The sequence below is a fragment of the Phaethon aethereus genome, assembly GCF_964289735.1.
Source record: "Phaethon aethereus genome assembly, chromosome: 6".
Classification (NCBI taxonomy): Eukaryota; Metazoa; Chordata; class Aves; order Phaethontiformes; family Phaethontidae; genus Phaethon; species Phaethon aethereus.
In genome coordinates, this window is record NC_138580.1 from 39,852,042 (window position 1) to 39,864,338 (window position 12,297).

Sequence of the window (12,297 nt, forward strand, 5' to 3'; positions counted from 1 at the left end):
CAAATATCTGTGTGCTTTGCATATTTTCCCTTTCTGTTGACATGAGCCGTTGTCAAGGACATCTGTTTTCAGCTTGGTCCGCTCTGTAGCTTGAACTTCTCCTTAGGTCCTTAGAAATACTGGAAAATTAAGTCTCCCATCTTCAGCAAGTCAGAAGATGGTACACTTTTCTCCCTGAACTGATGTTTGTCTTTTGTTTTCCACTGATGGGCAATAATTTATATATAGCTCTCTGCACGCGCCTAGAAAACAGTGTAGAAGGTACTAGTGGGGAGGAGAACATCAGTACCGATACCTTGCCTCCTATTTTAAAGTTGAATCTGTTGTGTTTGTTTCATATTGTTTCCTTTTACCTCAATTTATTTTTTCTAGAATGTTTACTTTTCCTGTTGACATAATATTTTCTTGATTCGTACGCCTTAATCCTTTATCATTTTCCTCCTACTTACCTTCATCTCCATTTTCTCTTTATTTGTTCTCTTTTCTTTCCTCCTGTTATTATTTTGCCTTAGTTAAATTCCCTTTTTTTTTTCTGTTTTCCATCCTTTGCGAGATACCAGCCACTCTCTTTGCTGCGATCAAATACCATAATCGCCCTTCCTCCGACACTAAGGAGATAACCCCTTGTCGTGGTTTAGCTCCAGCCAGCAACTAAGCCCCAGGCAGCCGCTCGCTCACTCACCCATGGTGGGACGGGGGAGAGAATCAGAAGAGTAAAAGCGAGGAAACTCATGGTTTGAGATAAAGACAGTTTAATAAGTAAAGCAAAAGCTGCGCACGCAACCAAAGCAAAACAAGGAATTTGTTCACTACTCCCCATGGGCAGGCAGGTGTTCAGCCATCTCCAGGGAAGCAGGGCTCCGTCACGCGTAATGGTTTCTTGGGAAGACAGACGCCATAACTCCGAACGTCCCTCCACACCTTCCTTCTTCTTTGTCCCAGCTTTATATACTGAGCATGACGTTATATGGTATGGAATATCTCTTTGGCCAGCCTGGGTCAGCTGTCCTGGCTGTGTCCCCTCCCAGCTTCCCGTGCACCCCCAGCCTGATCGCTGCAGGCCAGCATGAGAAGCTGGACCGTCCTTGAGTACTTAGCAACAACTCAAAACATCAGCACCTTATCAACATTTTCTCATCCCAAATCCAAAACATAACCTCACGCTAGCTTCTGTGAAGAAAATTAACTCTACACTGGCTGAAACCAGGACACCCCTTTGTGTGATAAGTGATACAGACAACTCTCAAGTGATGACAAAAGCCAGCTAAGCGGTGATGAAATAGAGTTTCTGGCACGCTGCTGGAAGCCTGCATCGAGGAGAGGTGGTGCCGGTTTGATTGATTTGCTGGTGGGATCCGAGGGGAGGGATGGGGCTGTCCAAGTGTTAAGAGTCTTTACTAGCAGCACAGATGACAGACTTAAGACAAGCCCTAAGGAGCATGTCTTTGAAATTTAATAACAGAAGAAGAAAAATATTCCACACTTCACTAGCAAATCTAATGCTACACAGTATTATGAAGCGCTTTTTTTTCTTTTTTTTTCTTTTTTTTCTTTTTTTTTTCAGAAAAAGGAAGAGAGATGGTTTATGAAAGTTGATTAAGAATGTGGGTTCCACACTGCTTCATTTTAGAAAATCATGCTGATGGCTGATGTATGTTTTCCGGCATGTTGTTAACTTTTGAAGTGTATTAATTTTCCCTGCTGGGGAAAATGCCGTTCAAGAAGATTGGGGGAGGAGGGAGGGGGCCTGACATCCTTATTATGCTGTCACGTAAAGACTACTTCTTCAGACTCTTCAAGGTCTGTGTCTCTGGAAGAGTGACAGACTAATAGGTTCTATTCTTAATTCTAAGTATCCTTGATAGTGCACCAAGGAATTTATCTTTAAAATAAAAAGTGAAAAAAGTTCTGCTGATACATAGTTGCAGAAAGTCAGTGGGAGATAGCTGAATAAAATTGAATTTCTCCTATCTTGCAAAAATATAAACACAGAGTATTGACACACTTGTCTCTGAGTGCCTGTATCGTCACAGTGTAGGACCAGATGTAATTACTGACTACGAATTTCATTCCCATCACAGGATCTGGAGTTAGGCATAGCATATGCTCCCAAGCCTGCAAGCAACAGCAGTATTTCCAGTGGGAATAACGACTTTTGATGGCATGATCCGTTGTGGTGTGAAATAAGTTCACGTTGTTACATGTACCTGGGTGAAACATAAACAAGATTTAACAACCTAGAAATAAATACAAAGCATGTATTTATCCTCCATCGGGTCCCTAAGATCAGAAACCTGGGACTTAACAGTAGTGGGAACAGAGAGAGATGACTTTCAGGTCTCGATGATGCTGGTATTTTGCCTCTGATGTCATAATTTTTGAACCCAGCCATACGTTTCTAGCCGTGAGAATGCAGTAAAAGATTCTAAAAGTGCATTTCAGAGAGTAATAGATAAGCTGCATAAGCATATAAGAAGCAAAGCTTTGACAGTGCAGGGAATTTGCCTAAACAATTCAGGTAGTCAGCGAATTACCTGCTCCTGCTAAATGAGTAACTCTTACTTAAAAACATCCGGGTTGGCCCCAGACTGTGCAAACGAGGCAATATAAATGCAGCTCATAAAGTTCCGACACATACAAACAGGATGAGAAAAATCTTTGTTCTTCAAGCAAATAGGATGTATTCACAACATTGTCTTAGTTTTGTTTTGTCTTGAAATCTCAGAATAGACGGGAGGAAAATGGGAACGCTGAATTGTGAAGTGATGGGAAAAACACATGGGCAAACTGATTCACGGTTCGTCTCAGGATATCATCGCGCTTACTTGGGGAGCTGGTTTTCCCAACTCTTTCCTCATTCTGCTTAGCTACTTTTCTAATGGCTAGTATCAGTCGGCAAAAATGCAGTTTCTCCTTCCACTCTAGACATCTAATGCAGTGGGAATTATCCATCGTCCCTGGAGGAAGCCCAGCCCACCCCACTGTCCCCGGTGGGTGATCTCGGGTGACTGTCATTTTGGATCTTTCTTCCTTCTTTCTCCATAACATACTCCAGCTACGCAGAGAGCTCTCTCTCATTCATCTTTGCTCCCTGAACCAAATGGTATGCTCTCCAAACCCTATTAGCCGGGCAACGGCTTTGAATTCTGGCAGGACCAGCGGTCTCAGAACACACTTGTACGTAGATGTCGTCTTGGATATTTTTTCCTCGCGTTGCCTTTCTCCTACGTCCAGCCAGCAGCGGCGATTAAAAGGTAACCCGTTAGCTGCGCACCCCTCTGCAGTGCTCCGTGCCTCGCAGCTACCGCTAATTGTCATCCCATCTCCTTCCAAGCCACGTAAAAATGCTGATTCTGAACTACTCTTTCATCGCTTATTTGCTTAATCTTTATTTACATCCGTTGGTGTCAACAGTGTTCAGAGCCACAGTGATGTGGGGCATTCATCAAGAACAAATTAACTTCTGATTTCTTCCAGTATGGGATTTCTCCTGTCGCACCCCTGCCACTGTTGTCGTTTAGAGCCTAGCCTCAACTCACTCAACCACAGTTTGGGTTTTTTAACATTGCCTGTCTTTTGTTTTGTATTTTGACAAGGGATCTCTCGCTTAATTTGATACATTTCTTTATCTTTTATGCCTGTGGCCTCCAAACAGAACTCTCCTCTTCTGCCAGAAACGATTTGAGCAGCTTATTCTTCTTAATTGAACACTACACACTTAAAAATCATTTACAAGTCCAGATAAAACCAGGTTAATTTGAAATTGTTTCAGCTTGCTTTGCTTGCCTTTACTATAAAATCACAGTGAGCTGCAGTTTAAGAAACAATCGTTAGTATACATCAACAAATCTCACTGAGGTTTGAGTTCTTTTAATTACTGTCATGCTTCAAACTTAGGCCAGGCTTTTTAACGAGGAAAAGGCAGCTCTCCAGCTAAATCTGACTTTGAAACGAGGAAACTTCTCTCTCTCTATAGCGCAGGTTGGTGAGGTCCAGCTAATATCAATACGTAACATAAAGCTACTGGGGCCACGTTCTGTTTTCAGACAGCTAAAGCTTGCAGCTTGAAGATCCAAAAAGGAGACATGTTTGACCTGAGATACAGGTTTGACCTGAGATACAGGTTTGACCTGAGATACAGGTTTGTCCTGAGATACAGGTGAGCCTGTGTGGATTTGTAATACCCTCGGAGAGGCAGCGGGTATGAATACCCTCAGTGAGGGAATTCTACTTCTCCAGTTGCAAGCTTTTCATCTTTGCCATATGTAATGATATTCTTTTTCATTGAATAATTAATCCAAATACAGTGCAAGTTACTGATGAAACTAAGATTGAAATACAGTTGTGAAGAAGGCAAACGGCTACACGAATTGCACATACAGGCGACGGAGGATGCTAACCATTTGTAATACGCTCATGCCTTTCAGGGGAATTAAAGTCTTACTCCATGCATCCTATTGAGGCGGCTGATGTGATGAGAACTGATCCGTGTAGCACCACGAGAATTTCAAAAGGTTTTCTGATACGATTTAACGTTCTGAGAAACGGATTCAGGTTCTAATCCTGAATTTGCCATTGACGACTTCTGTTCATTCAGACTGAATACTCAACAGTTTTCGCTGACTTAAGTATTTGAATGATGGATATTCAGGTACTAAGGGAAAATGTGGTTTTAATTTTTAAGCAGAATCTCTCTTTAGCATCCAAAACAATGGAGTTCTGGCCGTGTGGGTTTCTCTTTTTTTCATTATTTCTTTAATTTAGAGAGGGTTCTACACTTTTGTCTAAAACTTTAGACTTCATGATTCCAAATTTCCTTAAAAGTGTCAGTGTGTCTCACCCAGGCCAGGGGACACCTGCAGAAGCTTTGGTGGTGGCGTGCACAGGATGGCTTGATTACAGATGCTGTTTCTTCTTCCTGCACTCAGTTTCTAAATTCCACTAAAAGGGCTTCTGGAAAGCCTTTCTGAGTCTTGCTGCTGCGCATAACCAATTCACCACCACGATACCATCGCAGCAGATGAGGGGAAGAGCATCCCTGTGCTGGTGAGCCGCTGTGGTTGGTGTTCATAAGCCAGCATGTTTTTAGTACCCAACAAGTTGGTGGATTTCATTAGCAAATTAAATCCTATTGCATTAAATAATTAAGTGGATTAACTGATGCCCTCCCCAGTTGTTCAGCCACCTCCACGTGAACGTGTTCTAATAAAGTCCTGGATCTGCTGTGTCTCTGGGATGTGCACCTGAATCTTAGTTAATGCACTCTTGCCATAATTGCTTTTTAATACAGCGGATTAGAAGATTATCTTTAAATTAAACTGTATTTATAACAACAAAAAGAATCGCATGCATTATATGTTAATCAGTAGATTCTAAGAGTTAAATGATTTTTTCATACTAGTTACTGCAATTACTTGACGTCTTGAGAACCTCAGATTTAATCAGTAGTTTATTTAATTTATAAAGTTTTAATTTAATTTATAAATTTATATTTATTAAAATATATTATTGTATATTATCGCTAATCATTAGAAATATATATTAAATACATAAGTATATTTAATATAAATCTATTATAAATATATAATACAATAATATTAATTATTATATCATTTAATATATATTATATACTAGTACATAATATATTATAAAATATATTAATGTATTTGTGTATATTTATGTTTAATTTAATTTATAAATTTTATAAAGTTTATATTTAATCACTAATTTATTGTGGTGCAAAAGCAAAATTGTAAGGAACAAAATATTCTAACAGGAGGGATAGAGAAACAGATAATATAAAATTATGTCTAGTCATTATCATCTGTCTGCTGGAGTTCTCTTCCTTGTTATCCCGGTCAGATTAGATCAGGAACAGCTGCAGTAAATACAGAAGCTAGATTTTTCCTTAGGCCAGATCTCTTTGAGACTTTTCTTTCTTTGCAAAGTGATTACTAGCTGCAGAGCACCGAAGTCCTTATTTTATTTGTTGTCTCCGGCCAGGCCAGTGGTACATCACTCAGAGAAAGCATCGCTTGTACCATGGGATTGGGGCAGTTCGTTCTTAGTGCACCAGGGGTATTAACCAGAAATATAAGTGAGGGTTGGATGCCAAACCAAAGTAAGTTTCAGCAGAAGCTGAGACTTCGGTGGCCGAAGTCATTCTGAAAACCTAAGTTGTACCCTGATAATTAGGATGGAGTGAAGGTAGAAGAGGTGGCGCGGTTGCTGCCTGTAGAGATGTGTTCTTGATGTTGGGATAAAACAAGGATAAACAGGTTGATACCATATAAGGGGCATTTTTCCCCTCTCCCCTGCTTTCTTGATTTATTGCCGACACATTTCTACCCGTTAAGCCATCTATAGTGCCTGCCCCTGTGAATTTGCAGTAAGTTCTGTGGAAGGCTGTTTCCTCAACAGCCGTTACCAAAAGCACGAAGAACGTTAAAGAGCAGATGCCTTCGCCTAAGCAGAAGGAACTCTGCTGAACAGCTTTCTGATTGAGGAAATTTGACGTCAGTAGCTTCAATTGATCTTATTCAAGTCTTCTGTGTTTTTGAAGAAAGCATCAATAAGTTATTTGAGTCGTGGAAGTTCTTGGCATAAAGACTTCTGGGTGAATCAGGCAAATGAGACATTGAAAGCTAAACAGGTGGAACGGAGGGAGTTGAAAAAAAACTAAATGAATGAGATGTTTTTTGGAGAAAGAAACTTGAATTGTTGTTGTTGAGGAGTGGAGGCCACTGCGAGGGCTACGGTGAGAGCAGTTAATGATGATCTCAGTAGCAGTCTCTTGGGGAAGGCAGAATGACAGAGTGGTAGGTGTTAGGGAGGACACTGTGAGAAGGAGCTAAAGGTGATTCACTGGAGATGTCACGGAAGAAGTGGTGAAATTGTACATAGCTGGCATGTTTTGATGGAAGGGATTGAGGCTAATGCTGAGGCTCTTGGCCTGTTTATTGCTCATAAAGAATAAGGGAGTCTGGAGAAGGCCCCATTACAAGCTATTCAGGTCATGATAAGGTTGAGGCAGACCAGAAGCCTGGGTTGGATAGAGTTTTCGTGGAGACTTTTCCCAAAGCATATTTCATCTGAGCTCTCCTTTAAACACAGTGCTTGATTTTACAAGCAGAAATGAGAACAAAGAAATAAACTCTTTAAAATCAAGCTTATCAGGCCAGATTTCAGTGTTAGCAGTATTGGCATCTGCTACTGTATTTATATTTGAAGTTAAAATCTTGGCCCTTAGCCTGTGAGCAGCTTTTTATGACCATTCTGGATACAGTTCAGAGCTATGCTAAGTGGTTCCATTTGAAAGACATTTTTCAATTACAGAAAAACAATTTTGGGAAGAGGTTCTGTTCAGAAGTACTTGTTGAAATTCCATTTATGCAGCCTGGCATGGTTGCTTTGGTTATGTTGCTAAAGCTCTTGTGAAACCAAACCAACTCCCTGGCAAATATGTTAGTACTGCATAAGGAAAGCAGGAGCTGAATCTGAGTCGAACCTTTGGAGATATATATGGGACTCAGAGAGAATTTGGATATGAAAGTGGAGCCTGGTCTTTCCCTTCAGTAGTTGCTGCAGTCAGAATCTCAATCCTGAGCACCTCCAGCTTCTGAGAAAATTTAGAACCAGATGTCAACCTTGTCTTAAAGCAAATGTCATTTAATGAAACTATATGAATTCACAGCTTTAACTTAAAGGCAGCAGATCTGAAGACTCGCTTACAGTCAGAAGAAAGAATAGTCACAGTAAAAGTATCACCTAATGGAAATGTCAAATTAATTTAATCATAGAGGTTATTAAATGTTAATAACAAACATTAACTGTATTATGGAATCATTTATGCGCCTGGAGAATCCAGATGAAAGAGATCTGCGTCCCTGGGAATAGAATCACGGGAGTACAATGGCATATTTAAAACAAAAGTTCTCCCAGCGTGGAGGAACACAACCTAACCCACAGCTTCCTTGTACAGAAAATAAGTTCCTGGGATTCTGCCCTATGATCATTCTGTCTTGTTTACCAGAGAAGAATGTTTAGTGCCTTTGTGTGTCAGTGAAGAACAAAGGCAAAGGCTGGCGGTTTCTTTGGCTAGGTGTGGCTGATAACTCTGTCCCACCGCACAGCCTAAGCTTCTCTGGCACCGGTACCTGGGTCTGTGTGCTGTCCCAAAACACATGGCACTGCAAGAATGAGGTTTTGTGTTTTGACAATGAAAATTGCATATTTTAATAGCTCAGGTTCCTCACAGGACAATGTCAGTACACTATTAATAACCAACTTCCTAATTAAGAGGCATTTAAAATTTGCATGGAGCAACGGAATTTGTAAGTGATATTCGGTATGACCATTTTTTGTCCTGTCAGAATAGTCATTTAGGTGATTAGTAATCCATGAGGTCACAGAAGCCTAGTTGTGTTAATATGCTGGTTAGAAAACTAAATGAAAAAGATTATTTTAGAAATCGTAAAAAAACCATGTAACTCAAAAAAAAAAAGGGCAAACCAATGGTTCAAGTGGGAAACGTGTCAGAAAAAGAGCAGGTTTGGTGTGGGGGCTGGAAGAGGGGAAACGATATGTTTTAGCCTGATGAATGGAGTGATGGGTGAGTAACTGGAAACCAGGGCTTGGAATGGGACCGGTTTAGGCATGGGTGAGAAAATGAAGAACAAGGAGTGTGGACCAAAGAACTGGACTGATGTAAAAGATGAAAAGGACACAGAAGAACCATGATACACTGAGAACAACACCTGCAGGTAGATGCAGAGCTTCAGTACAAGAAGAAGGAAAATGATTGATGGAGAAGGAGAAGAGCTATTAGAGCACAGCTTACATTTTCAAAGAAAGGGAGAACAGCGTGGTATTCACCGGGAGCTTTTTTGGGTAAACTGGAAGGAGACAGGAAGGTTGCGGAAAATTACATATTCAGATATGAAAGATATGCTTTGGGACTTGCATTTGATTCTTCTGAGATCTTACAAGCTAGAATTACCTCCTATCACTGCGGGTTTGCCAGAATATAAAAGTAGAAAAAGCAGTGAGAAAAGATAATACAATGGTGGAGAAGACTGCAGTCTTCACCCTTTTGGAGACCATGACAGTCTAAATCTTAGCTGAAGGCATCCAGCAAATGAAGGTGGATGCCTTTATTTGACAGGGTTACTTTGGAAACACGGATTTAAATGAAAATAATTCAAACTATCAGTGCTTATGCAGTCCTAGGAAAGGGAAGGATTGGACCTACCTCCACAATTTCAGTGTGTAACTGGCTCTGCAAGCACAGGAAAGAGCAACTAACATCTCTAAGCAATCAGTAGCATTGCAAATGGCAAGTTCACGGAAAAGGACCACAGTTCAAAGCACATTTTATATCTTAACCTGGTATATGAGAGACTACTTGGGTCTAGTAGGACATTCTCATTTTGGAAACTGTTACACATCATGGAGTGAGGCTTGAAAGAGCAGTGAGTTTGCAGGGTCTGAGACAAACTCATTCAGACTTGACCTATTCTGGCTTCTCAGGCAAGGGATGAATAATCCATAAAGAATTAAAAATATTTTTTGGCTGTGAATAAAAGCAGTAATGTACCCGTCAGTCCAGGACAACAAGTGAAAAACAATTCATATATTTCAGACACTTAAAGCACAGGAGATGCCACAAAACAGTCAAAAGTGTTAACCCCGCTTAAAACCTTGGCAGGGAGCACTGTAAGGAGCTGCATTTGAAGTACCATAAATCTGCGAAATGTCTAATGTATCCTACTATGCGCTTGTTTTGTTTTTTAACTATCGCTTAGCTGTAGTATTACAAGATATTTTGTGTATACCTGAAACCATAAGAACTATATTAACTCAGGATTCCTTTTCAACACTCTCTAGCTACGTCCCATTACCCCACCATAGATTTTTATTGGATGCTATCCAGTGATTCAGTATTAGTGTCATAAATGCCGTTATGACATACGACATTTGTTATACTCGACAGCAGCGTTCATTACTGTAAGCAACAGCAGCCAGACTGCATTTCCTTAGAACGGTTAGCCATTACGTGCCGAGAGGTGAGAGTAATTTGGCAGCCGGTGGGAGCGGAGCAGCCCGAGGAAGCGACACTGCGTGTTATCAACCGTGCTTCAACTGATGCCTTGTGGTGCACGTGTAGCCAGGAGATCTGCCGTTGACTTACAGCGGTAAACACTTCTGTTGTTATTTATGATGTTTTTAATAATGCCTAGAGGCTCCACTGGGCAAGCTGCAAGAGTTCCTGCCCCAGTCGGTCTACGGGGATGAGCTGAGCAAAGCGGCGTCACCGCGCTCTGTTGCAGATGGGGAGCTGAGGCACAGGGAAGTTAAACGCCGTGGATTGTCAGGGAGTAAGGCAGTTACTGGAACTGATCTCCAAACGTGTCCTGCCTCGGCCACATGTCTGTTGGTTCTCCACTAATACTCTCGCAGGGTGTTCATGGATTCGTGCATATAAAAGTTATTAGGTTCCTACAGCAAATGTTCTGTGGCAATTAAAGTACTAAAGACCTAAATTTTTGTTCCATTTGCTGTGAATAGAAACTCTTGGAGCATCAATACAGTCACTTAAAGCTACATAAATATCCAGCTATGGTTTCTGGCGGCTTACCTGACTCATACCACCTGGAAATATATGCTTTGCTTATCACACTCTTAGTTCTTGCAATGGGGTTTCCTGAATCCATCGACCGTGTGGCTTCTGTGGAGCCACGCCACACCGTGTGATTAATTTGCCTAATAGTAATAGCAAAGACTGGTACATCTCAGGGCAGCACCCTGATCTGGGGGATACTAAATCCTTTTTACCAGCTTTAATTTTTTTTTTTTAATACGAAGTGGAATGCTAGAGCAGGAGAGACTCAAAAAGGCCTCTCCCAGGATAATTATTAGCTCAGGAGCTAGTTCGTTCAGCTGTACTGGGGGACAACAGCAGAGCAGGAATACAGATACCCTCCTCCCTGTGAAGTTAGTGCCATAAACACTTAAAGGTCATTGACTGTTCTGGTCTGATTTACTCTTGACGTTCTTCTCTCGGTTTCATTTCAATATTGAATCAATGGAGTTTTGCATTACGGAAAACTTGCTGCCCACCGAGCTCATCTGCTACATTAGCATACCTACAGACAAAATGGTCTGGGTGTGGAAGGCTTATTTTAAGCAGCTGAGTTTCACCTACGCCCGTCACTGAATAATCGTTACGCCTACTATAGCCCTCCTCTCAAAAAAAAAAAAAAAAAAAAGAAGTCGTCACAGAAGAAAATTTAAGAAAAAAAAAATATAAGGCTTCATTTTACAAATATAACTCCATGGGTAAGTGAGCCAGCTAACCTCTGTGATAGATTTATGCCAGCAGCATTTTCTAGCATGGGACTCCAAGGGCATAAAAGTCAGGATTTCATAGTAGTATAAGGCTGGTGATTAAAGTGTGCGTGATGGTAGTCACAGTAACAGCGCTGAACGGGGGAGCACCCGCCTTTCTCCTAGGTGTTCTGACAGCCTGATATTAAAGACCTGCAAGTGTCAGAAGATGTAGGAAATCAACTGGCCTCTTTGACAGGTTTTGCAGCATAGTGTTTGTGCTGTCAAGGCAGTGAATATGACAGCCCTGAGAAATGACAGTAATAGGAACGTTTAGGTAAGGGAACAAGCCTAATAGAGATGCTGCTGTTGACAATAACATGCTTATGTTAAAAGTAGACTCTTTGTTTGAGCTTTTACTTGGAGAAGGTTTTATTAAGCCTGTTTTTCTACTTCTGTTTTTTTTGTTTTGTTTTCAGAGTCTTCCTCTGTGTGTGTCTGTTTTTACTAGCGTGGTAAAATACTATTTAGTTGTAATGTGGAAGAAAGATAAAAGTCATTCCGTAATACTCTGTTTCACTCAAATTATCATGATAGTGTAGGCAACGTCTGAATGCTGCATTGATTGGTATTAAAAATCACCATTTTTTTATCCTGATAAGTTTATGAACAGACGAAAGAAACCAACTCAATAGTTGGGAGAGCTGAAGCTAGAGAATATTAAGGATGGCATTGAATCCATCTATTTGGCTACCTAAAAATGAGGTAATTTGTTCAAGTTAGTCATGGGGCTACCTCTGGAGTGAATGGCAAGTGGGGACCTGCAGAGCACATTTTATTCCACTCACCTCTTTTCAGTCACCAGAGAAAATGCCCAGACAGCTACGATAGACTGGGCATGGAACAGTCAGGAGGGTGACCTCAGGCTACGCTGCAGGCACACACACAGCACGAGCCAGGCTTTACCCAGCC

At 41.0% G+C, this 12,297-nt stretch overlaps 1 protein-coding gene across 1 annotated transcript in view; it reads left to right on the forward strand.

Moving 5' to 3' along the window:
• The window catches only part of SPAG16 (sperm associated antigen 16), a gene marked incomplete at both ends in the record, with an annotated part of 408,932 nt that overhangs the window by 385,505 nt on the left and 11,130 nt on the right, over positions 1–12,297 (forward strand). The gene's annotated exons all lie outside the window — the stretch shown is intronic.